Below are 25,187 nucleotides of genomic sequence, written 5' to 3'. Positions count from 1 at the left end.
TGGACTCGAAAGTGTTTCTTACAGCTTGTCAAATAAACCTAATCCATGGATATTGACATGCAGCCAGGAGTCGTGTTTCCTGACATTTATATGTGCTTGATTTGATACCGGGGAAATACATAAAGCAAAACTGCCTGTGAATATTTTATATAACTACAATATAGGTAGGTTTAAATCCGAGTAATCACTTATATCAATGTTATATATATATCGTCATATCGTCCAGCCCTAAAATATATAGTTTTATAGCATAGTTTTTGTCAGTGTTTATTTTAAAACACACAAGTATCCAGAATATAAGATGGAAAATATTTAATTGATGATTTGTCAACATAATATATAACAATACAATATATACGGTATGATTTTACCTCAAAATCCAACAATTTGACACAAAATGATAACTGCAAATCCATGTTTCTCTGCTGGAGTCGAGTTGTTTCTGTGAATTGCAGCGATACATTTGCTTCTTTTTCAGCAGTCTTTAAATATATACCTCAGGTTTTGTGTCAAAGCTATTTGTACAGTCAAGCTCTTTTCCGTTTTGGATGTGTTTTGTGTGTTTTTCACGGCATTCACACTGAAAACCAATGCTGCCACTCAGTCTTTGTGGCACTTAGCGGGCGTGACCACAGTTGTAACGGTCGACGGTGACGTCACGTGCATACCCTCTATTGGTTTGTAGCATTGATCAGCGGTTTGCAGAAGCAGCAATGGCATCGAGCGATTTTTGTAGGTTGTGCAAAAAACATGAAAGTGAATGGAATTTACACCCACTCGAGCAATTTGTTTGCTAAACTAAAGAAGTCATTCAGCATCGTTGAGAGGTTAAAAGGAATTGGATTGAAGGTCGTGCTTGCCGTCATTTCTCTATTGTCATCGTGTTATACCCGCCAATAGTGAGCAAGGTGGATAAGCCAGCCTGTGATTGGTTCCCGCAAAAGTGTAACAGAAGCAGTAGAAATGAATGTACGGGTTTCTAGACTGAGTTGCCGGGCGAAATCAGGCTGGGTTTACCCAGTCTACTATGAAGCAGGAGAAATCCAGGTGTGTTTGTGCTTCACACTCCTGTCCAGTTGGTGGCGGTAATGCATGAAATCTGTTTGACAAACTTGGATTTTATCCAAGATGGAATCGCATCATGTGACAAGCTTCAATCGTGAAGGATCGCACAGGTGGAAGAGTGAATGGAAAAATAAACTGGTTGCAGCGGATCAGAACGAAGCAGTTTGGGGTGTGAATGCGAAACGGGCTTTGACAAAACGCGGGTTTTTGGTAAAAGAAAAACTTTCTTTTTGGCGGATCTGCATAAACTGTACTGTGAACGTAGCATCATGTCTAATAGTTCAGACGGGGATGAAATGGAATGGATGATGGCCAGATCTGCAAGATTGAAAAGGGATTTGAGAAGAAGAAATAGAGGGAAAAGTTGGTCAGAACATAGCGAGTCTGGTGAGGGAAACGATAGTAAGAAAATGAAAGCTAACTGGCATGAGAAACAGAAACCTGAGAATTTAGAGAAATTACATGAAAATGATTGGAAAGTTATAATTGAGTTTAACCAGGATGGTGGACATTACCACCCAATCAAACTTACCAAGGTGATTGAGAAGGAGATTGGAAAAAATAAATTTGCAAGGTTTATGAACAATAAAAGAATACTTGTACATGCAATCAGTAAACAACAACAAGATAAGATTCTAAGTATGTCTACACTCCAAGGTGAAAGGATGAAGGCTCATATACTGGGAGCAATGGCAAAAGTGAGAGGAGTTATCTGAGGAGTTCCAATGAGTATGTCAATGCAAGATGTCAAAAATTAGATTCAGGGAGGTAAAGTAGTTGAGGCTACAAGGTTAAAAACTAAACGAGATGGAGCATTAAAAGAAACGCTATCTGTGGTGGTGCAATTTGAGAAAACCCTCCCTAGCTCAGTTCAAATGGAATACATGAATAACAGCGTGAGGGAATACATCCCCAAACCACTCAGATGTTACAAATGTCAAAGGAATGGGGCACACAGCACAGCAGTGCAAAGGAAAGCTAAGATGTGCTAGATGTGGAGGTCAGCATGAGTATGGTAAATGTGAAAAGGATGCAAAGGTTAAATGCTGTAACTGTGGAGGGGAACATAGTGCTGCATTTGGAGGGTGTGAAGTACAAAAAGAAGCCAGAGAAATCCAGAAGGTTAGGATTTTTAATAAAGTATCATATGCAGAAGCTCTTAAGAAAGTAAGAGAAACAGGATCAAATGATAAAAAATCCAGTGGAATGGTGGAAAGAAACATAACAGCAACAGTTAATGAGACACAAAATCAGATTCCAGGCCATATGAGAAATGGTTGTGAACACAAATGTAAAGTTGATGATGATACTTTAGTAGTTAAGAAAGTTAACTTTGTTGGTTTTATTTGTCACATCATTAATGTTGCATCACAGTTGAAAAAGAAATGTGATAGAACTATAGAGGCAGCAGGGAAATTCCTTGATATGAGGGATGTCAAAGCAGATCAGATACATGCATTGTTGACATGAACTGAAAATGGTGAAAACACACAAGCTGATGGTTAAGATGTTGATTATGGTACTACACACACTACAGTGGAATGCTAGAAGTCTTACAGCTAACAGTCAAGAATTTAAAAAGTTCATTCATGAATTGGATGTTGTTCCAGATGTAGTATGTGTTCAGGAAACTTGGTTACGAGCACAACTAGATTTTGTGATTCCAGGGTTTAATTATGTAAGGTATGATAGATCTAACAACCAAAATAGTGGAGGGTGTATTACCTTTATTAAGGATGGGCTAGCTTATAGGGAGATTCCCTGTAAAGAAGATTTGGAATGTGTAATAGTTGAGATATGTAGTCCAAGGAAAGAAGGAAATATTAAGTTAATTAATTTTTATAATCCATGCAAAAATTTGGATGTAAATAAATGAAATGAAATAGCAGGGAATGTATATAGGAAAGAAATATGGTGTGGGGATTTTAACGTGCACAACAGTTTATGGGGTAGCAATCACACAGACAAAAATGGGAATATAGTTGAAGAAATGATGGAAGAAAGATCATTGGCCTGCATTAACAAATGGACAGGGTACAAGAATAGATGTGAATAAAGGTAATACATCATGTTTGGACCTTACGTTGGTGTCAGACAGTTTGGTAAATGCATGTGACTGGTATGTCAAGAATGATTCTACCATAGGAATATCAAAGGAAGAGAGCAATGGTGCGCAGGATAATTAAATATACTAAAAAGAGAAATTGGAGAGAGTTCTGTTCCTCAATAGGTAGATGAGTAGATTTAGCGGATATATGGTCTATGTTTAAGAGAATGAATGGGAAAAGGAAAGATGTTAAAATTCCAGCTTTGATTGATGGAGAAAAGGTGGTAGTGTCTGACAAAGAAAAAGCAGTGGTGTTGGGTAGGGCAATTGTTGCAGTGCACAGTGGTGATCACCTTACAGATATTCATAAACAGCAGATAGAACTTGCACTGAGAGAAAATAAAGATGTGAAATTAAAGAGGAAGGATGGTTTATCAACGATAGATGTGGACTATACAATGTCTGAACTCAACATAGCTTTACTAGGCACTGGATATACAGTTCCAGGACAAGATCAGTTATGTTATGCCATGTTCCGACAGTTGCCAATAGTATCATTAAAGCTAGTGCTTAGACTATTCAATATAATATGGAGGGATGGAATGATACAGAGTTGTTGGAAAAATGCAATTATACTACCATTTAACAAACCAGGTAAAGATCCGACTCACCCTGGTAATTATAGGCCCATAGCATTGACTTCTCACTTATGCAAATGGATGGAGCGAATAATAGTTTGCAGGATTTCACATGTTCTAGAGCAGAGAGGACTACTAACTAACATACAAAGTGGATTTCAAAAAGGGCATTCCACAACAGATGCTTTAGTAAGAGTAAGTAATGAGGTGGAAAAGGCGTTGAAAAAGAAAGAGCTGATGACAATTGTATATTTCGACATCGAGAAGGCTTATGATACTATGTGGAGAGAAGGACTGCTTATTAAACTAAGTAGAATGGGTTTTGGAGGACGATTATATAATTGGATTATGGACTTTTTAACAGATAGGAAAATTAGAGTGAAAGTTGGATCAGAGGTATCCATGGAGTTTAATGTAAATAATGGTATTCCTCAGGGGAGTGCAATCAGTCCTGTTTAACATTATGATAAATTACATGTTTTTAAATTTAGATGATCACATCAAATCAGCTTTATATGCGGATGATGGGGCCATATGGATGAGAGGAAGGAATGTGGCATATGTGTTAGAGAACATAAGGAAAGCAGTAAGAAAAGTAGAGAAGTGGTCATATGAATGGGGGTTTAAGATATCAACAAGTAAATCCTGTTACATGATGTTTACAAACAAACGCAAGTGTCATGATGGAAAGTTAACGTTATATCAGCAGCCAATGGAGAAAGTAAATGAATTTCTGTACTTGGGTTTGTGGTTTGACAGTAAGTATACATGGAAAACACACATAAAACACTTAGAAACAAAATGCAAAAAGGTTATTAATTTACTGAGAGCTGTGGCTGGATGTGACTGGGGCGCAGACAAAAACTCACTAATTGATATCTATAGAGCATGCATGAGGTCATCAATTGACTATGGCTGTATAGTTTATGGTGCAGCAGCAAAAACATCACTACAACAAAATAATAGATTACAGTACAGAGCATTACGTGTTTGCATTGGAGCAATAAAATCAACACCCATTAATGCAATTCTCATTGAAGCAATGAGACTCCTCTGAAGTTAAGCAGAGAAAAACTTACATTAGCATATTGGATTTGACTGAAAGGAAGTGGGAAAGAAAATCTAGCAAAGGAGACAATTCAGGATTGCTGGGAGTATTCCAGGTTTCAGGGACATGGGTTTGGATGGACCGTGGAAAAGAGAATGAGGGAATATGGATTAGAGGACTTGGGTTTTACCATGCTTACCCCAGTAAGTAATATTCCACCATGGTTTTTTACTGAAGTAAAGATAGATTGTAATATCCTGGAAATTAAAAAAGAATGGGGAATGGAGGAAATTGGAGTCAAAACAAACCATTATCTAAGAAACAGTTATTATAATTATCTCAAAATTTATACAGATGGATCAAAGAACAAACGGGAATGTGTGGGAATTGGAATACATTTCCCAGAATTCAAAATTAATATAATAAAAAGATTATCTGATCAGTTATCTGTATATACAGCAGAAATCGTAGCAGTCATCATTGCATTACAGTGGGTGGAAGAGGTTAGACCAGATAGAGTGGTATTATGCACAGACTCCTTAGCTGCCATAAAAAGCATCAAGTCAATGGCATCTGTCAGAGAAGATCTACTTATAGAACTACATCACAGTTTGTTAAGCTTTTATCAAGGCGGCATAGATGTTAATTTTTGTTGGGTACCAGCACATGAGGGAGTGAAAGGAAACGAGAATGCAGACAAACTAGCAAAAGAGGCATTACAAAAAGAAATAACAATTCCAATTCCACTTGGGAAAGGAGAGGGAAAAGCAATAGTCAAGAAGAAATAAGGTATTGAAATATGGCAGAAATGGTGGGAGGAAGATAAGAAAGGAAGGGGATATTACAAAATACAAAAATCTGTCAATATTAAAAATTATAAGGAAAGTTCCAGGAGGGAAGAAATAATAATGACAAGATTGAGAGTGGAGACTGAACGGCACATTATTTTTAATGGAAAAAAAGAAAAGTGAACATTGTGAAAGCTGTGGGGTTAAAAAAAATACTGAACATGTTATATTACAGTGTATTTTATATGATGTGGAAAGAGGGGTGTTTCAAGATAGGGTGCAGGAGGCAGAACGGGAGTGGAATCTGAAGGGGATACTGGGCACAGAAGGAGAGGGAAAGGGGATACCAAGTATCAGGAAGGCTCTGTTTAAATTTCTTAAAAACACAGGGTTGATGCACAGAATTTGAGAACAGTTAAATGACGTGATGTTGCACACTCCTGTACGGTAGGTGGCGGTATACACCTTGAAGTTGTTTGCAATCCGCCAATAATCAAGAGAAGAAGAAGAAGAAGAAGAAGAAGAAGAAGAAGATCGCACAGGTGTGTTTAACAGGTGTCACAAATCGAAAGTGTTTCAAAGACTTCTGGATTCTGTTCCTGGTGACCGTCTGAACTACTGCAAGTAAGTTGTAATACTTACACGATTAAAGTTATTTGGCATAATGAAGAATGAATTTATTTTAAGCGTGATTTAGATGTTATGTTATATACCTGCAACTAGAAATGACTAAAACAGACCTCTTGAACACGACGCATTTTTAAAACAAGTTTGTAAATAATACTTAATAATGCTAAAAGGGTTTTTTGTTTGTTTTTGTTTGTTTCCATTTTATTTTTTATAACGTCATTTTGTGATGATGCGAAATCGAAAGTATTCTGTGTTTGTTGTGTTCCGGTTATAGTCGATAAACTCGAGCACGTTATGAATGTTCTTTTAATCTTTAGACAAAACAACGGCTCTGACATTTTTTAAGATATGTCAGTGCAAGTTACTTTCAAACATGTATTTTAGTCTAGGACTAGCTAGCTTAAGCCTTGCCTGTGAAACCGGGGTTAATGTTCCAAATGTTGCTGCTTTTTTTTTTTTGGTTTGTCAAAGAAAAATGTGTCAAATCAGCCACTATGTGAATAAAAACAGTTTATTTCACATATCATTTTGAGTATCGCATTGAATGAAAGAATTCCTGTGGGATCATTTTCAATTAATGAAATAAGCTCTGAAATTATCAAATTAAAAATAAATTGTTAGTATGAAAAATAAATTGGTGTATACATGAAACTACATATGATGTCGGTTTTTTTTTTTTTTTCTCAATGTAGCACAGTGCTTAATATCTGCTTATTAATTGATTCAGACACCATTTGGTAACTGTACATGGCAATTTGTAACATATTACAAAATTTCTCCCTCTGAACTATCATGTTCATCTCAGTGACACATTGTCATGTCCAGGTCATGATGAGCATCTGATTGTCTTCAGCGACACAAAGATCCAGTGCTGATCTGTTTTCAATGGCAGTTTAGCTGCAGTTTGTCAGAGGAGCGAGGAAAGGACTCTCTCTCTAAGATGAGTCTCTCAGAGAAACAGAGGTAAGACTGCGTCTGTTTTCACAGAATCATTTTAATCTACTGAAGTTTTGGGTTTGTCCTGTAAAGAGCAAAGCCTTTTCAACAAGGAGTGTTTTCTCTCACCATAGCCATGTCAAATGATGAGCAAAACCATTTAGATCTTCCTATAAATATTTTTAGATAGTCACTGGTTAAAAACAACTTAAAACTGGATTCTTATTTAATTTACTTTTAATATATTTAGCTGTGCTAAATGTTAATGTACCATATGTTTGAAGTCCTGTACAGCCCCATATTAAAGTGTGTTTTTTTTTTTTTTTTTTTTTTTTTTTTTATTTGACAGGGACAACGCAGTCAAACATAGTTACAGAACAAAGTTTGCAGCCGATGTGATGCACATAGAGTTTATCGCAAGTGCTAATTTTCAACTCCCGTCCCTGGATGGGCCTTTCTACTATAAAAACACAATATTCAGTTCTAAGAAAAAATACACAATGCCATTTACATGTTCAGAACTCACTCATTCTAAAAACTCATTCTAAAAAGTACACAGTGCAATTTTACATATTCAAAACTCACTTATTCATGTTCAGACATCTACAAAATGGGTACAGTTTTGGTTTGTTTTCAGCCAAGCCTTAAGCCTAGAGGTGAACATTTTAAACTCAGAAATGATCTTAATCTCTGTGGGCAATGAGTTCCACAGTTTACAAGCCCTGTAAGAAAAGGCTGATTTGCCAAAAGATGTTCTGCACTCTGGGATTTTACAGTTTTGATTTGAGGAACCTCTTGTCACTCTACTGCTGTTTGGTCTCTGGATAAATGTACTCAGGGGTTCAGGAGCCAAATTATTGATGCACTTAAATAACAATTTGAGAAAACATAAATTGCTAAAGCTTTCAAAACTTAATAAATTATATTTCTTAAAAATGTAGCAGTGATGAAAGCGAATAGGTTTTCTATCCATAATTTTCATTGCTTGGTTGTAAAGTGAACCAATGCGCTTTATTGCTGAGGGTGCTGCCTGGGCCCATGCAGTATGAAATATGAGAAAAGATCATAACATGCATGTACAGCATGGCTGCCTGGTTCGGAATGTAATGTCGGATTATTTTGAAACAATTTAAATTTCGTTGTATTGTTTTTGATATTCTTTCAATATGTTTATCAAATTTTAGTTGGGGGTCAAGGACCAACCCAAGATACTTAAATTGAGTTACTAATTGTATTTTATCATTTTGCAAATGTATTTGAAATTTTTGTTCTAAATTGTGTTTTTTAATTGAAAAACACATAGAAACTGTTTTTGTAAGATTTAGAACCAACTTATTTTGAATGAGCCACTGACTAACCTCAGCCATGCATGCAGACAAAACCTCTGCAGCCTGCTCTGGTGTCTTGGCAGATACATAAAAAACGGCATCATCTGCATAAAGCTGGCAACGGACACCCGGGCAGATCAAGGGCAAGTCATTTATAAAGAGACCAAACAACAATGGTCCTAATATAGAACCCTGTGGTATGCCCATACGAATGTTTAAAAATGAGGATTTGTCCCTGGCCACTTTAACACACTGTTCCCGCCCCTGAAGAAATGAGGCAAACCAACCCACTGCCTCAGGGGAGATGTTAAACAATGACATTTTGGATAAAAGTAGGTGGTGACTGACCGTTTCAAAGGCTTTTTTAAGATCAAGAAATACTGCTCCTATCACCTCACCCCTGTCCATGGACTTTTTTAAGTTTTCAATGAAGCAGCAGTTTGCTATTTCGGTTGAGTAACCTGATCTAAAACCAAACTGCTGTGGGTGGAGGAGCTGGTTGACCTCCAAGTGGTTAGTCCGCTGTATTGCTACGACTTTCTCCATCACTTTAGATAATACGGGTAAAATTGATATTGGCCCGTAGTTGCATATAGAATCTTGACTTCCTGATTTAAAAATTGGCACAATCACTGCTTTTTTCCAGCCTGAGGGAAATTTGCAATTTCTTATGGACAAATTGACAAGGTGTGTTAAAGGTTTAACAAGTTCTCTACTGTATTGTTTGAAAAAACAACAATTCAAATTATAAATGTCAGTTGATTTGGAATTTGAAAATTTTTGAATAATCTGCATGACTTCTGTCTCATTAACCTCTTCTATACAAAAGGAATCAGCAGAGGGTATTAGACATGGTTCATTCCCACCAACAATTTCTTTAAAATCTCTTGTTAATTCTTCTACTGATTGTACAAAATAGGTATTAAATCCATTAGCCATAGTTGCACTCTTATTAGTCCTCTTGCCATTTATGATGAGTTCTCGAATTCCCTTAGTCTTAGTTGTTTTATTAGTTAGTGCATTTAAATGTTTCCAAAGGCAATTACTGTTACCCTTTGCGTTGCCTATAAGATTAGTATAATATGAAGCTTGTGCTTTTCTCAATTCTTGTACCACTTTATTTCTTAAACCTTTGAAGGCTAAGTGATCGATGTTAAGTTTTGAATGTAAAAATTTCTTCAAGGCCAAATCTCGCTTCTTCATAAGTTTTCTTATTTCATTATTTATCCAGGGAAGAGTACCACCTTTTTGTTTGCACTTTTTTTGTTTCGTAAACTTGTCCACTAGTTTTGTGATGGCTGTCATCATAGAATTACAGCATTCGTCCACATCATCCATGGCAATAATCTGCTCCCAACTGAGATTTTTTGGTTCTCTTTCAAACTGTAGAATTTTAGATTTAGGGATGACTAACTTTATATCCTTGTCGGCATTACATGATTTACCAAAGTATTGTAGTCTGTTGCATTATGGTATAAAGGTGCACATTTATTAGACAGTAAATATAATTAATGAGGATGTTTTTAGTTATTTTGAACAAATCAAAATATACATGACTTTATAGACAGTATCACAGTTAGTAACTGACTTGTACAGAGCTTCTGTCATGACTGTTGATGTTTTAGGACGATGATGAACAACTTGATGGCCAATAGGAATTGCTAAACATGAACACTGAAAAAGAAATGGCTAGAAAAAAATGAATAATAAATTCCTGAAATCATCACTCTTAACCATCTAAATGAGTGAATATTTTTAAAAGTAATTTTAAGAGTTTTTCATCTATTTTTCAGCCTCTCATTTACTGAACGCCATTCGGTTATATTCAGTATTACAGATACTAGATGAGATTTTAGTTTGAGTATGTTCTCATGTGGTTACTTCGGTCAACAGTTCGTTTAATCAACAGGTTTAATTTAGATGCTCTGTTAGATTTAGAACCGCATGTGTTTTACGGTTAAGTAGACATGGGTGGAGCTTGCATATTTTTTTTAAAAATAAAAAATAATTTCTATATACACTACTCACAAAAAGTTTTCAGGTGAAATTTATGGAAAATGTAAAAAGTTCATGCTACAGTAATATTATATCATGAAAGTAGGGCATTTAAGTAGAAGCATGCAATGGTAATTTCTTCATCTCAAACAGTTTATTGAAACAAAAGCTAACCCTTTAACACGTACGATCACACCGGTGTGATTAGAACGTTCAGTGCATTACGTGATCATGTGCGTGCGCGCTTTAACTGGCGCTAAACCAGAGACGGACACGCGCAGCGCTTTTCATATATCACATATATGCAGTGTTTTCAACCAAATAATGTTCATTTCAGGTTTCAGACATTTAAATACACATGAGTACTAACAAAACAATATATTTAGAGTTTGTAAAATACACAATGATGTCTATAGAAGCGGAAATAACAACCCTTTCCATTATAACTTGACCACACGTTTAATTCATATCAGACACATTGTGAAAGTAACTTAAAAGCTTTATTCTTCCCCAGTTCACCGGCACACTTACTTTCATGTATTTCGGGAGAAGTGGAAAAATTCACGGGTTGTAAATCCAACAGATCCGATTCTCTGCGCGGTGCAAACTAACATGGCGGCGCCCATCGCTCATATGGCTAACGCGATCGTTATAAAGGTGTTTAAACAACAAAACACATCCACTTGCACATATTTGTCAATCGGAATATTAGATATTTCATGCTATAGTTAACAAATTTGTGAATATTTTGAATAAAAAAAGAAAAATTAAATGAAAGCAGATCATCATTCATACAGTGCTGCGGTGTGTCACGTAACAAGCGATGACGCGTCACCATGGAAACCATAAAGTGATACGTTCTAAATAACGGTCGCCTTAAAAAACTCACGCTGGGGGGTCAGCCAGAATATTTGAAACTTACGTGCGAAAGGGCTAATGGCAGTGGTGGGTATACCACAACAAAAAATGTCTCAATAACTTGATTGAGGTTCTGGGGTGCAGGGTTACGACCCTCTAGACGTCAACTCAGCTGATCCCAGAGGTTTTCTATGGGATTCAGGTCTGGAGAAAGTGCAGGCCACTCCATTTGAGGTACCCCAGCCTCCAAGAACTGTTCCCTGATGATGTGACCTCGATGAGCTGGGGCATTGTCGTCAATGAAGATGAAATCAGGCCTGTGTTGGTCATGCAGAGGCACAATGACAGGATTAATGATGTTATTCAGGTAGTATTGGCTTGTCAAGTCCCATTCACAAGGTGTAGGGCAGTTCTGTATTGACTAGACACACCTGCCCAGACTGTAACACCACCACCTCCAAAGGCTCGTCTGGTGACAACAGTGGCTGATGCATAGCGTTCTCCTTGACGTCTCCAACAGCGCTGGTGGCCATCATTTCTGCTCAATGTGAATCGACTTTCATCAGAGAACAGTACTGAGGCCCACTGGTTCCTTGTATGAAGACGTCTGTGCCTGGTGGTGCAGTCACTTAGCCTTTGCAGGTTGTCTAGCATGCAGACCATGCTGACCATGCGGTTTCAAAATGGTCTGATGTGACAATCGGGTGCCTCTCACCTCCCTTAAACGTACCTGGAGTTGAGTGGCATTCATCATCCGGTTCCACAGGGCACTATTCACAATGAAGCGGTCATCAGCATGGGATGTGGCCAAAGGACGCCCACTTGTACACCTTTCTGTGACTCTTCCAGTCTCTCTGTGTCTCTGTTGCAACCTGCTGATGACACTCTGTGACACTCTGAGCTCAGTGGCAATTTCCCTCTGAGAACATCCTGTTTGAAGCCTGTTTGAAGGTGTCATCTTGATCACATGATGTCAAAATGTGAACAGCATGATGAAGAGGACTGTTTAAATACAAATTTTCATTGAACCAGAACATTTAGTGGTCAATTCATGGATCAGACACTTGTGATTTTTGCGGTTAATCACCTTGTTAGAGAACAGCATGTTATCATATTGTACTGATATAAGTACTGAAACATTGAACAATTGGACATGTGCATTCAAAAGTTTAGAGAAGGTCAAATTAAGTTCACCTGTAAAGGTTATAGCACATTTTAGGTGCATTCTGAAATTTCACCTGAAAATCGAATATCCCTAACTTTTTGTGAGTAGTATGATGCGATCTGGGAAAACCCGTTGGATGTCACGATGGAACGTTTTCAGTTCAGTCAAAAAATAGGTTGAATGTTTTTTTGTTTTTTTTGTCAAAATTGGGTTTTCATTAAATCATCATTCTATAACATCTTGTCTATCATCTCTGAAAATATCTTGGCAAAATTTGCCTGTTAAGTGCAGAAAAATAGTGATTTATAGTGGCAAGGATGTCTTTCTCTAACTTGAAGGCTGATTTATACTTTTGCGTCGGAACTACGCCGGAGCCTCTGTGCCGTAGGCTATGTGTCCGTTTTCATTTTTACTTCTGCGTCGTTGTCCGCGTGGACGTACATGCAGACCACTAGTAGGCAGTGTCCGCGGTAATGTTGAGGCAAAAGCTGAAGAAGAAACAGCTTGTCATTTACATAGAGTACCTCAGGGATGACCTGTTTTTGTAGGCCAACCCGGAAGTTCGCGGTGCATGGGTTCCCTCGATCAAAAGTCTATGCATTTTTTCCATAGACTTTTGGGAAATCACAAAAAATAAGCTCTGTGTTTAACAAAGGGTTATGACACTTACACGTTTTGTCTATCAAGATAATCTTTACAAGTTAACACAACATTTATAGATTTTGAAGCCTAAATAAAGTGGTCAGATATAAAAGGCTAACAGTAGGCTATAAATGGACTACAGCACACCATGGTCGCGGATCAACTTCACCAACACCAAGCTTCCTCAAACTTTATTTAAAAAACAACTTTATTTAAAAACATGCTCTCTGATTATGATCTGCACCATGGGCAAAAATACATCAAAATGTATTTTAAAATAAAATACCAAATACCTTAATTTTAAGTGTATCAAAATAAACTACAAAATACAGCAGCCACACCATGTATCAAACTACTGTATTTTTGTATTTTAAAAATACTAAAAAATACTTTTACAAGGAAGCATGAAATCTCTTTGCAAACCTTCCATCAGTTGGCCTATTTGATCGATCCCTTCACCATTACACTGACTCAGTTGATCAAGTACACAATGTTTGATAGCAACAGCTTTTCTTTGCCCGAGTCAATCAATAAATCTGACATATGCAACCAGTTAAAGGCACAATTTTTTTGGATTAAAATAGGCACAGGATTTTTTGGAATAAAATATCCAAAAACCATTAGAACAATGTTACATAATTTGCTGACTTGTGTACTTACATTATCCCAAATGTTTCCAAGAATGATTAAATCCAGAGAAATAAACTATTTTAACCAGGACACAGACTGTGTCTGTGCGTCACCTATCAGTGACATCATACCTACGTCACCCTCGAAATCTGGTTTTATTTTTTATAAACCATGGAAACATCAAAGATGCTTTAGTATATTATGTGTTTTATTAGATAGGGGAGTAACTGTTTGGATATATTCATCGACAGAAAACCCATCAACACATTAAGTCTTTTCGCTTACATTTTTTCTTGATTTACAGAGAGTACCATGTTTTACTATGACTAATATTGATGTATCTTACTGCAGTGTGCAACAAGTGTCTCATAGTAGCCGGGGCTGCTGCTTGGTATTATAGTTTAAGAACATTATGTAAATTGATAAACACTTTAGCCTAGGCTACCAAAAAAGTATAGCAATTTATGCAAAAAAATGGATGGAAAGCTGGCAGCCTGCACGTTTCTTACCTTGACCACCTTCTTCCATATGGATCAATTTTCTGTTCTGATCACAACAAGTCTGGGCAAACTACTGAGTAAGCACCAATCAGAGGCTGCAATGTTATGTCATCATGTAGACTTCTTACAAAGTATTTTACAGTATTTTAAAAAATACAAAAATACAAAACACTAAAGTATTTTGATTCAAAATACAAAGCCATTTTCATCAACCCTATCAAATACAAATTACAAAATACTACTTTGTATTTGAAATACGTATTTGAAATACATGTATCATAAATACTTCCCATCCCTGATCTGCGCTGTGTATGAATACTTATCCACTTTTTCATGAGAAATGCTGTCCATATGTCCTCTTTGTCATGATGACGTCTAAAGTCCCCGCCAAAGGAAGTAGGCCCTTTTAGCAACTTGTTAGCAACTGCTGTTTTTAAGACACAATAAAGGTTTAAAAAAATCACAAGCAGGTTATAACTGGTGTGTTTTATGTCATAGATCACAACATGAAAATATTTAGAGGCTTTGTTAACCACAGACCTTATTTCAGGCGATTTAGCAAAAACCCATAGACTTTAGGGCAATGGAACTGGAAGTCCTAAAATGCTAACTCGCTTCCCGGTTTTGCTTACAAAAGCATGTCATCCCTGAGGTACTCTATTGTCAGAGAAGCTTACAAATAGAAACGGCAAATAGGTAATGACTTTTGTTGCAGTTTTGCTGCATGTGTCCTCTGAAACAGAGCATTTTTCATTCCTATGGAAGTTGAAAATGGTCACTCTTCTCCTATTGGTCCCACGTGCATCATTATAATATATAATGATGCACGTGGGGAGCGAAGGCTGGCCCGTGTGGTCCGATACAACAGCTCAAATTGCTCAAGAAGTTAATGCTGGTTCTGATAGAAAGGTGTCAGAATACACCGTGCATCACAATTTGTTGCGTATGGGGCTGCATAGCCGCAGGCCAGTCAGGGTGCCCATGCTGACCCCTGTCCACCACCGAAAGCGCCAACAGTGGGCGCGTGAGCATCAGAACTGGACCATCAACACTGCATTGGAAGAAGATGGCCTGGTCTGATGAATCATGTTTTCTTTTACATTACATGGATGGCTGGGTGCCTGTCCTGGGGAACACATGGCACCAGGATGCACTATTGGAAGAAGGCAAGCCGGCAGAGGCAGTGTGATGCTTTGGGCAATGTTCTGCTGGGAAACCTTGGGTCCTGCCATCCATGCGGATGTTACTTTGACACGTACCACCTACCTAAGCATTGTTGCAGACCATGTACACCCTTTCATGGAAATCATTCATGGTATTCCCTGGTGGCTGTGGCCTCTTTCAGCAGGATAATGCGTCCTGCCACAAAGCAGAAATGGTTCAGGAATGGTTTAAGGAGCGCAACAATGAGTTTGAGGTGTTGACTTGGCCTCCAAATTCCCCAGATCTCAATCCGATCGAGCATCTGTGGGATGTGCTGAACAAACAAGTCCGATCCATGGAGAATCCACCTCACAACTTACAGGACTTAAAGGATCTGCTGCTAACATCTTGGTGCAGATACCACAGCACACCTTCAGGTGTCTAGTTGAGTCCATGCCTCGATGGGTCAGGGCAGCGTTTCCCAAAAGCATCGTAAGCTTAAGTTGATCGTAGCTCTATTGAAACCAATGGAGCTACGATCAACTTAGGCTTACGATGCTTTTGGGAAACGCTGCCCAGGGCTGTTTTGGCAGCAAAAGAGGGACTAACACAATATTAGAAAGGTAGTCATAATGTTATGCCTGATCGGTCTGTGTGTGTATATATATATATATATATATATATATATATATATATATATATATATATATATATATATATATATATATATATATATATATATATATATATATATATATATATATATATATATTAGAATATCGTGAAAAAGTTCTTTTTTTTTTCTTTTTTTCTTTTTTTTTTATTGTAAATTATTTTTAAAAATGAAACTTTCATATATTCTAGATTCCCTACATGTAAAGTAAAACATTTATAAAAAAAAAAAAAAAAAAAAAAAAAAAAAAATTTTGAAATTTTGATGATTAGAGCGTACAGCTAATGAGAGTTCAAAATCCAGTATCTCAAAATATTAGAATATTTACATTTGAGTTTCATTAAATGACCATCCCTACAGTATAAATTTCGGGTATCTATTGTTCTTTGAAACCACACTAATGGGGAAGACTGCTGACTTAGCAATGGTCCAGGAGACAATCATTGACACCCTCCACAAAGAGAGCAAGTCACAGATGGTCATTACTGAATGTGGTGGCTGTTTACAGAGTGATGTATCAAAACATATTAAATGCAAAGTTGACTAGAAGGAAGAAATTGGGTAGGCAAAGGTGTACAAGCAACAGGCATGACCACAAGCTTGAGAATACTGTCAAGTAAAGCCGATTCAAACACTTGGGAGAGCTTCACAATGAGTAGAATGAAGCCAGAGTCAGCGCATCAAGAGTCACCACACTCGGACATCTTCAGGAAAAGGACTACCAAGCCACTTCTGAAACAGAAACAACGTCAGAAGCATCTTACCTGGGCTAAGGAGAAAAAGAACTGGACAGTGAACAGTGGTCGAAAGTCCTCTTTTCAGATAAAAGTAAATTTTGCATTTCATGTTGAAATCATGGTCCCAGAATCTGAAGGAAGACTGGAGAGGCACAGAATCCAAGCTGCTTGAAGTCTAGTGGGAAGTTTCTGAAGTTAGTAATGATTTCGGGGGCTGTGACGTCTGCTGGTGTTGGTCCATTGTGTTTTATCAAGTGCAAAGTCAATGCAGCCATCTTCCAGGAGATTTTGGAGCACTTTGTGCTTCTATCTGCTGACAAGCTTTATGGAGATGCTGATTTCCTTTTCCAGCAGGACTTTAGCACCTGCCCACAGTGTAAAAACCAATTCCAAGTGGTTTGCTGACCATGATATGACTGTGCTTTATTGTCCAGCCAACATGCCTGACCCCTGAATCTATGGGATATTTTCAAGAGAAAGATGAGAAACAGTCGATCCAACAATATACAGATGATCTGAAGGCTCAATAGTGCCTCAGCAGTGCCACAGACTGATCACTCCCATGCCATACATCACTGATGCTGTAATTTGTGCTAGAGCAAGTCATTTGCTGTAATATGTGCTGCCGACCAAGTATTGAGTGTACAAATGAACATACTTTAAAGAACTTGAACTTTTCTTAGGAAATATTCTAATATTTTGAGATACTGGATTTTGGACTTTCATGAGCTGTACGCTCTAATCATCAAAATTAAAAAAAAAAAAAAAAAAAAAACTTGAAATGTTTTACTTTACATGGGAATCTAGAATATATGAAAGTTTCATTTTTAAAAATAATTTACAATAAAAAAAATGAACTTTTTCACGATATTCTAATTATATGATAATGTATTTTATTATATGTAAATATATATATGATAATGTATTTTAAAGCATTTTTAAATAGTTATTGTGTAAGTAAATTAATAAATCAAATCAAACTTAATAATGCTCCCTCAATCTTATTTGCATAAGAAGTTGTCACGTGACAAATCTGCATTTCGGCAGATAGTATCTACTGCTTACCTGGGCTCCGTACTTCATACCTTGCTTCATACATCTGAGATGATTTGACAGATGCCAGATCTTCTAATCATGATTACTGATCTCTGGCTAATTTGGTTCTTCAAATGAATTTGTGGATTTGATTAAAATATCTACATTAAGTTGTTTGAGATTACTGCATGTTCTTTTGTTGCGATTGACTGGCGGCAAGACAGCAACGCAATGACATCATATATAATGAAGATCAAGGAAAATGATCAAGTTCTAGTAGTTAAATAAAATGTGTATGTTTGTTATATGATTCCCAATTATTTTTTACCATTTCTACTATTTGTACAGGCTTTGTTTTTCAGTGTCAAGAGTATTGTAATTGGCAATTAATCAAATTATTTTATTTTTATTTTTTTAAAGCAGATTTGTAATACATGACAGCATTAATTAGTTTCTTAATCTCTTAAGACATACCTGACTGTTTAAATTAATTTAGCATTATAAATGCATTTTGAGATTTGAGAAGTGGTCTGCATCTCCTGCGCTGGATCAACGTCATCCACGTAAAATCTGTCACTGTTCAAATTAATGCAAAACTTGGACAAACTGTATTACGTGTATGACTCCAATAAAATTAGAATTTTTCTTTCAAAAATAAATCTCTCTCTCTTTTAAAAATTTATTTATATTTTAAATCATTTTTTCATATCAGCTTCACTTATAATGATACAACCTAATCTAAAATAAGCCTGTTCCAACAGCAAGTTTGAGCTGTTGCTATGACAACAACTCCAGGATTACCTTTGAAAAACAATCCTGGATCATGTCCAATCATCAGCAATAAAATTCAACTAACTAAGTAATCCATGTACGAAGAATGGCCCCTGTTGTAAAGCATAAGATGATATCCAATGTATTTTACAACATATACTAACTACAGAGAAATCTAGACCTGACAAAAAAAAAAGTCAGATGAAGTTGCCGATGCCGTGCTTGACCCCAGAGCCGGACAATCTCATAAAGGTGATCTGCTGGACATTGCCGTTGAAACGCCTCATTGTTCTACATTAATGTCAGAATAAGAACATTTACAACATAAACACAAGTTTTACCATATAAACGGCGTAATCTATTTTCAGTAAGATTTAATATAAAGTGTTTGTGTGCCTATTGTGTTTAACTTTGTTCAACAGATGTCCCTTTTTTGTGAGTATGTAATTCACTGCTTGATTTGCTTAATAAACGCTTACTTTGGAATTGTCTTGACAAACATGTTTAGAGTGCATTATTTTCAACGTGTTTATTGCTAAGTTTAGAGCAGCAAGTAATTCACATGTATCTGGCTGAAGATATATGTAGTCTTGGTAAAATCGCTTCAGTATGAAGTTACATGGAGTGTGAATTTTGAGGTTTACAATAGAAACGAGTGTGACTGACCAAATCGACTGGCTCAAATGTCATGCTATGGCAATGGAAGTGGATATTGTGAAGGGTGAGGAATCTACCCATGATTCTATTGTAGCAGGCCTGATCAGTTGTTCAGGTCTCGGACGGACCAATATTTGTTTTCGTGTGTGTGTGTTTAAACTGGGCTAAATTAAACATGAAACCTCTTCAAATGAGACTGAAGTATCTCCTGTAGTAGTGTTTTTCTCTCTGTTCTTTGTGTCATTAGTGTAAGATCAGTTTCACATGACAGCTCTTTGTCTGTGAAGAGTGACTGTTCAAAAGGAGAAGGACCAGATTTCAGTGAGGAAACCCCATCAGCTACTCTAAGGTATTTCTTGTTTTGTGTTACACCATTCCATTACCAAATTTCTCTACTAAGATATTTGTTATAGAAATTAACTAAATAAAACAATAATTCACAGAACACAATGTCTGCTTTCCTCTTTATTGAACTCTGTAGTCTGTAGCTTCACCTCAGTCATTTCCTGCCAGTACTAAGAATCAAATCAAATCAAGTAAAATTAGATAGATGTAGGGGGGCGCATGTCTAAAAAGGTTGAAAACCCCTGCATTTGTCTACGACTTTCCCCAGCATGAATATGTTCTTCCATCCATTCATAGTCATAGATGGACAAATTCACAGCTATACTTCATTTAATTACCATTTGCAGCATTAAACCTTTTCAAATACAGTGGTGTGAAAAAGTGCTTGCCCCCTTCCTGATTTTTGCATGTTTGTCACACTTTAATGTTTCAGATCATCAAACAAATTTAAATATGAATCAAAGATAACACAAGTAAACACAACATGCAGTTTTTAAATGAAGGTTTTTATTATGAAGGGAAAACAAAATCCAAACCCACATGGCCCTGTGTGAAAAAGTGCTGTTAAAACATAACTTAACAGTGGTTTATCACACCTGAGTTTAGTTTCTCTAGCCACACCCAGGCCTGATTACTGCCACACCTGTTCGCAGTCAAGAAATTACCTAAATAGGACCTGCCTGACAAAGTGAGGTAGACCAAAAGATCCTCAAAAGCTACACATCATGTTGAGATCCAAAGAAATTCAGGAACAAATGAGAAAGAAAGTAATTGAGATCTATCAGTCTGGAAAAGGTTATAAAGCCATTTTTAAAGCTTTGGGACTCCAGTGAGCCACAGTGAGAGCCATTATCCACAAATGGCGAAAACATGGAACAGTGGTGAACCTTCCCAGGAGTGGCCGGCTGACCAAAAATTACCCCAAGTGACCTCATCCAAGAGGTCACAAAAGACCCCACAACAACATCCAAAGAACTGCAGGCCTCACTTGCCTCAGTTAAGGTCAGTGTTCATGACTCCACCATAAGAAAGAGACAGGACAAAAATGGCTTGCATGGCAGAGTTGCAAGACGAAAACCGCTGCTGAGCAAAAAGAACATAAAGGCTTGTCTCAGTTTTGCCAGAAAACATCTTGATGATCCCCAAGACTTTTGGGAAAATACTCTGGACTGATGAGACAAAAGTGGAACTTTTTGGAAGGTGTGTGTCCCATTACGTCTGGTGTAAAAGTAACAACACAGCATTTCAGAAAAAGAACATCATACCAACAATAAAATATGGTGGTGGTAGTGTGATGGTCTGGGGCTGTTTTGCTTCTTCAGGACCTGGAAGACTTGCTGTTATAAATGGAACCATGAATTCTGCTGTCTACCAAAAAATCCTGGAGGACAATGTCTGGCCAACTGTTTGTGACCTCAAGCTGAAGTGAACTTGGGTTCTGCAGCAGGACAATGATCCAAAACACACCAGCAAGTCCACTTCTGAATGGCTGAAGAAAAACAAAACGAAGACTTTGGAGTGGCCTAGTCAAAGTCCTGACCTCAATCCTATTGAGATACTGTGGCATGACCTTAAAAAGGCGGTTCATGCTTGAAAACCCTCCAATGTGACTGAATTACAACAATTCTGCAAAGACAAGTGGGCCAAAATTCCTCCACAGCGCTGTAACAGACTCAACGCAAGTTATCGCAAATGCTTGATTGCAGTAGTAAGGGTGGCCCAACCAGTTATTAAATTTAGGGGGAAGCACTTTTTCACACAGGGCCATGTGGATTTGGATTTTGTTTTCCATTCATAATAAAAACCTTCATTTAAAAACTGCATGTTGTGTTTACTTGTGTTATCTTTGATTCATATTTACATTTGTTTGACGATCTGAAACATTAAAGTGTGACAAACATGCAAAAAAATTTAAAATCAGGAAGGGGGCAAGCACTTTTTCACACCACTGTAATATTGTTCTGTATTTTTTCTCTCTCTCTGTTCTTTGTGTCATTAGTGACAGATCAGGCTCACATGTGTCCAGCTTTGTGTCTGTGAAAAGTGACCGTTCAAAAGGAGAAGGACCAGATTTCAGTGAGGAAAGACCTTCAGCTAACAAAGGGTATTTCATGAGTTTCTTATTGGTCACACTAGAGCTGTGCAATATTGAAGAAAAATGTGATATGCAATAGCTTGTTAAATAATGCGATATTCAATATGCAGTGCAATATTTCTTTAAGTTTGTAAATTCAATTTAAATTATATTTAAAAATAAAAAAACTTACTTTCTGAAAGTGTTTTAAAATCTTGACATTACTTTTGAAAAATAATGTTACAAATATGGCAATGTTTTTTTATGCCAATAGGCCTATTTAAATACCAAAAACTCTTTGCTCTATAATATATAGTTATATCAACCTAACAATCTTAAAGGTGCCATAGAATGTCCATTTCACAAGATGTAATAAAAGTCTAGTGTCCCCAGAATGTGTCTGCGAAGGTTCAGCTCAAAATACCCCACAGATTTTTTTTAAAATTCCATGTTTTAATTGCCTATTTTGGGGTGGGAGGAAAAATGCACTGATTTTGTGTGTGTACACCTTTAAATGTTTGTGCTCCCCGCCCCCAAGCTTGCGACTCCATTAAACATTGCATAAATACTACAGAAGTTCACACAGCAAATATAACTCTCAAAATTATCTTTACAAACTGTCCGTGATGCAACATATCAGATCACATAAGTATGGCATGTATTTTGTGGATGTTAGCTAAAATTCGATTCTGAATGAGTTTGATAGTGTGCTGCACGGCTAACGTGACTAAAGCTACACACTTGGTGCATCCCAATTTGCGTACTTGTGCACTACTCTATGACGTTTTTAAGTACAAATAGTGTGTGTAGTGCGTTCACACAGAAAATTCTAAAAAGAAAAAGTGTACTTTAAATACCCAGATCATGCACTAAATTAACGGAAAAAAGGAAGTGTGTAGTGTTGGACACTTCATGCACTCAACTCTCGCATCTTTAATTATGTAGCAGAGGGAGAGGGGGTATCGGACTTTGTTTAAATGACAAAATAACTTAATACGATTCACACACTACATGGATGAGTACATAGTGCATAAGTGTATAGTGTATAGTGCGTCATTTGGGACACAACAACTGTTGGAGAAACTCCAATAAGAATGAAGATGCTTTATCAATTATACAAACTGCAAGCGTTTTCGGGTTAAAAATGAAAATAATGACATGGCTCTGGTCTCTGTGAATACAGTAAGAAACAATGATAACTTTAACCACATTTAACAGTACATTAGCAACATGCTAACGAAACATTTAGAAAGACAATTTACAAATAGCACTAAATATATCATGATATCATGGATCATGAACAGTTATTATCGATCATTTTCGCTATTGTCCTTGCTTGCTTGCTTGCTTCACAATACCTGCATAACTTCTGATGATTTGGCAATGCAGCTCCAGACGTTAATACTGCCTTTCCTTGAAGATGGGCTGGTATATGCAAATTTTGGGGGCGTAAATAATAATGATCCCGACTGTTACATAACAGTCTGTGTTATGTTGGGATTCCCCCTTTTTTCCGTGGTGTGTTTCACGCACGAGATTTACATATGAAATGGTGTTTGAGGCTCAGGGTATGTCATTTTCATGTACAGAACTCTTTATCATTCAACTATGCCAGGGTAAATACAATTTTCAATTCTATGGCACTTTTAACATCCAGGTAAACAAAAACACCTGAAACTAGGGGTGGACGATTAGTTTTTTTTTTTGGTATTTTAATTTATCTTTGTTATTTAAAAAATAAGAACTACAAACAATAGGACCAATACAATAGGGCAAATTCTTACTTGAAATAGCATTCAAGTAAGAAACAATACAGAAACTGAATGATCAAATGTAAATCTAAAACATTGCATAGTCTTCACATGATTTAAATATACATTGATTTCATAATAAAGCTACAAAATTTATTCAGTCAAGAGCAGTGAGTGAATTGACCTTTTGTTGTTTGACAGACAGCAGCAGGTTTACTGTATTTGGATGCTGTCCCTTTAAGACCAAATGCACGGCCATGGATCCTACTGAAACGCATCTGATTTCTTTCCCAACATTCACTTAAGACATAACCAACTGTTATGTTGGCATTTTGGCATATATATGTGTGTGTGTATTTGACCATTCGAGTGCAATAAGGCGCTAAAGAGAACTGAAGTTGTTAGAGAGGAGGCTTGTGCACGCGCTTCGTGTGTGTGTGTGTCAGACTGCAGATGGCGCAAGACCGCAAGGAGTTGTTTTTCGCAACTTATTGCAGTTAATAACTCTTAATGTCAAGCAAGTCACGCAAGTAATGGTCGCGTGCCCAGTCTATTCACTGCTATATGCGTTAACCTAAAACTTTTTGTAGTATGTTTTGTGGTAGCCTATTAAAATAATTCACACGCCGTTATGTATATGTCACACATATAATATATAATATGTCACACGCCGTTGCGATATGTACATTTGCGGTATTTAGATAATTTCGAAATATCATGCAGCACTGGGTTACAATACAGTCTTTTAGAAAATATTTCAGTGAATATTTATCATGAAACTTTATCATTCAAAAAACATTTAAATTTTCAAACAGAAGTGCTATAAACCATAATGAAGCAGGCTAAGAGCATCAGCAAAAAAGATTGAAATTAATTGATAAATTATATTTTTTGTAATTTCCATTTAATTTTGGTGCACTGATATAACTGCTGCACAACATATTAAAATACCTGTTGTCAGTGAAGAATTTACTATTATTCACCAGCCCACGTGTTCTTTGCTTGTAAACAGAAAATATTACAATAAGAGTAAGTTTTTACTTTAATTTATATTTAAACAAATCTTACACTTTAACAGTGTGAAATTAAACAGCTATTGCTTTCTTTTTCTCATTTTTAAAGAAATGTTTGCAAGCGATTTTTCCTGAAAATGCAGTATTTTATTTTATTCATTAACAGGTTTCAATATGAGACATTAGATTCAGACTTCCAGACTCACAGGAGCCACACAAATTTCACAGACAATCTCTTGTGGATCTTCCAGGTAAGAAAACACATTGTCATAAATGTTTATATTAATAACAAAGAAGTCATTACTGAACAATGTTTCTTGCAAAAAAAAAGATGTTTGTGTACTTTTTATACAGTATGTTAAAAATGCCACTAATTAACATGTTTGTTTTTTAATTGGTTTCTTTACAAATACTTTTAATTACTGAATAAATAGTTTTGACCAAATATGGATCTGAATGTTGTTAAATTTTGTTTTTCTGTTATTGTTTTTTCTTGGTTTGTTTGTAGGCTCTTGGGAGTAAAATAATCACATTTCTGAAGAATGAAATGAAAAAATTTAAGAACATTTTGCAAAAAGAGAAAACTCAATACTTTGTGAAGGAATTTAATGAGAATAGATGCAGTATCAAATCAGCAGCTCTTGATCTCACACTACACTACCTGAAAGAGATGAAGCAAGATGAAGCTGCTAATACTCTAGAAGGTAAGAGACTCATG

The 25,187-nt window shown here is 36.6% G+C and overlaps 1 pseudogene; it reads left to right on the top strand.

Moving 5' to 3' along the window:
* Positions 1-6,088: 6,088 nt before the first annotated feature.
* The window catches only part of LOC125269865, a 76,219-nt pseudogene continuing 57,120 nt past the window's right edge, over positions 6,089-25,187 (top strand).

This window comes from Megalobrama amblycephala, linkage group LG6 (assembly GCF_018812025.1).
Source record: "Megalobrama amblycephala isolate DHTTF-2021 linkage group LG6, ASM1881202v1, whole genome shotgun sequence".
Taxonomy (NCBI): domain Eukaryota; kingdom Metazoa; phylum Chordata; class Actinopteri; order Cypriniformes; family Xenocyprididae; genus Megalobrama; species Megalobrama amblycephala.
Note: the sequence above shows the minus strand (reverse complement) of the source record. Positions and strands in the feature narration are given on the sequence as shown.